Here is a 3,227-nt window from a genome sequence, read left to right as displayed (position 1 = left end):
CACTCCAGTCTGGGCGACAGAGTGAGACTCCAACTCAAAAAAAAAAGAAAAAAAAAAGATTGAAGTGTTTAGTGAAGAGCTTTGCATCATTTCATTCCAGAAGAATCCTTCCCATCTGCTTAGAACAGTATAATGTAGCCCATAGCTTTTTAAAAAAATTAACCAAAGAACCATATTGGCTGGGAAATCTCTGGCTGTGGGAATCCAGAAAACATCTTCCGCATTTTGTGCCAAAGTGGAAACAGCTCTCAGTTTCAAGTCATTGGCTCTGTTGTAGACATTGAATTTGAAAGCCATGGTAATCTTATTTCTGTTAACTGGGGAAGAATTCAGCATGTTGCTGGGCCAAAGGCATGAAATTTTATGTTCATGTGAAGAGTATTCCGTGATTTAAAAAACAGGACATTTTCAGTTCAACTTTCCTTAGCCCTCCTAATTTATAGTTTTACCACAACTTTGATAACCAGGACTGTTGATAGTTCTTTTCACTGGTTCCAGGTGAATTCATTCCAGGGACCCATCTGACCACCCTGACCAAATGGACTGTAATCTTTGGGGGAGGGGGCCAGGAATTGGTCCATTTTTCAGTGCTCGAGAGGGAGTTCTATAAACTATCATTTCCCAAACTTCCCTGTTGAGAATCACGTTATTCTTGTTGGTATATCAGAATTCATAGGGCATGGAGCCAGGAATCTTTTAAACAAGTCCTCCAGATGACTTTCTTACTCAGGAATTTGAGAAACACCAGGAGACCCAGCACTTCATACAGAATGAACCGTGGCCCACCTGCCTGCATTGCCCACCTGGAGAGGTTCATAAAATATGGACTTAGCCGGGCATGGTGGCTGATACCTGTAATCCCAGGACTTTGGGAGGCCAAGGCAAGAGGACTGTTTGAGCCCAGAAGTTTGAGACAAGCCTGGGCAACAGAACAAGATCTCATCTCTGCAAAAATTTTAAAAAGTGAAGGCAGGTGTGGTAGCACGCATCTGCAGTCCCAGTTCCTCGGGAGATTGAGGAGGGAAGATTGCTTGAACCCAGGGGTCTGAGACTGCCATGAGACATGATCATGCTACCGCACCTCAGTCTGGGCAACAGTGAGACTCAAGAAACAAAACAAACCCTACAGACTTGTGATCCTACCCCATGTCCACTGAATCTGTTTCTAGGGATGATCCTGGAAATCTGCGTTTCTAGCAACTCCCCATCCGACTCAACGCTCACTGGAACTTGTGATCCACTTTAGTGTTCAACTCTTGAACATTTGGCTCCGCATCTGCAAGGGTAATAGGTAGCAATGGGGAAAGGCCTTTCTAAAAGCCTACAGCCAGCCCAGTTTATCCTTTAAGGACAGTTCTTTTTATGTGCTTAGATCCAAGTGGTTTTTTTTAAGTCATAATCTGCCTGGTTATGTAATATTCTCTTTCCTTAACTTCAAATTGCTGGCTGGGCTTGGTGGCTCTGCCTATAATCCCAGTACTTTGGGAGGCCGAGGCAAGTGGATTGCCTGAGCCCGCGGGTTCGAGACTAGCCCGGCCAAATTGGTGAGACCTCGCCTCTACAGTAAACCAAAAATTAGCCAGGTGTGGTAGCGAGCGCCTGTAGTTCCAGCTGCTTGGAAAGCTGAGGTGAAGGGATCACAGCAGGTTGACCCTGGAGTGGTTGTGAGTGTGCCGCTGCACTCCAGCCCAGGTGACAGAGTGAGATTTTACTTCAAAAAACAACCAAAAAAAAATTGCTAAGCCTCCCCAGAGGATCTTGGTGTCCAGTGACATACTCAAATTTCTGTATGCAAAATTCTTATTTGTCTAATTTTTCTCTGTTTAAGCCTTTAAAATTGTTGTTTCACTTAGCTATAGTTTGTGTGCATTATCAGTGTCTCATGTAGAATGACAGCAAATTCCAGGTGCAGTGGCACCCACCTATAGTCCCAGCTACTCAAGAGGCTGAGGTGGGAGAATCACTTGAGCCCAGAAGTTCGAGACCAGCCTGGGCAACACAGACCCTGTCTCTAAAAGATAATAATAACAGCATTGTTTCCCCTAGACCATGCCCTCCTACTTACTTTTGCCCCCCAAGTGTGGCCTAGCCTCGTGCTGAAAGTCAGAGAACCTCTTAGCATGCTCCTTTCCTATTTCTGCTCCCCACATTCATTATGTGGACTCCCATGCTTGGATTTCTTGACTCCCCAGGACCCACCTTTCATGTGGATCAATGACAGCTCCGTTTTCTGTCTCTTGTGGCTGTGATGGTGACAGAGGTGAGGCTGTGTCTACTTCTTAGGGGTAGCAGGCTGTGAGCAAGTCGGGTGGAGGTGAGTGCGTAGGAAGGAGACAGCTGGCAGGAATGTGTGAAGGGCATTAGCTGAGTGTCCTCAGTGATGCCCACCAGCAAGCCCCTTCTCCACAGCAAAGCTGGATCACACCAGAGAGCCTGAAGAGGCCCTCTCCCTCCCCAGGTCACTCCTGCCACTGTCCTCCTGGAAAGGTGCAGGTTTTGAGCGGCACGGTTGTAGTGCCAGGCTCAGGAACCTGAAGAAGGTGCCAACCTGAGTTCAGCCACTCACCAGACCTAAGGCAAATGACAGCGCCTTTGAAGGGTTTGCCTGATTTGGGCTGTGCTGCCTCACTGCAGGCTCCAGACGTAAAATCTTGAACCCTTGTCTCCTGGGCAGTGTTAGCCTAGCCAGGGATGTGGTGAAAGCGCAGGGTACAGTGGGGGCTGCCAGGAGCGCCGCGGTGTCGAGGCCCTGGCGGGGAGGCTGCCCACTGCGCTAACTGGAGGGGCAACGTGAGAGGCTTGCCAGCGGACGCAAGTTCAGGCACCAGCCTCCTCCTGACCTGACGGGTCGTGAGGACAAAGGCCGGAAGTCCGGGAAGGGCGCCCCCGCCCACCGCAGAGAAACCCCAGGAGGCCCTCTTCTCAGCCAGAAGGCTCGCGGCGAGCTCAAGTCCCCTCCTGCTGTGCTCGTGGACGACAGCCGCCGTGGAACGGCTTCCCTCTGGATCCGGATGCTCCCCTCCAGGGGCCGGCCTCTCGGCCGCCCGCACCCGCCGCCCGGCCCCGGCCCCTGGGCCACCCACACCTCCCGAGGCGTCCTCGGGAGGGCTCGGGCATCTGTCCCCACGGCCACAGCCATTGCTTCCACCTCAGCCGCCTCCTGGCTTCCCTGCCTCCCCCTCGTCCTTCCGGGAAGCCGCCCGAGTCTGACCGGCTTCTTGCGCTTC

The sequence above is a fragment of the Carlito syrichta genome, unplaced genomic scaffold (genome assembly GCF_000164805.1).
Source record: "Carlito syrichta isolate Samal-C Ts95f unplaced genomic scaffold, Tarsius_syrichta-2.0.1 Scaffold304556, whole genome shotgun sequence".
NCBI classification, from domain to species: Eukaryota; Metazoa; Chordata; class Mammalia; order Primates; family Tarsiidae; genus Carlito; species Carlito syrichta.
Note: the sequence above shows the minus strand (reverse complement) of the source record.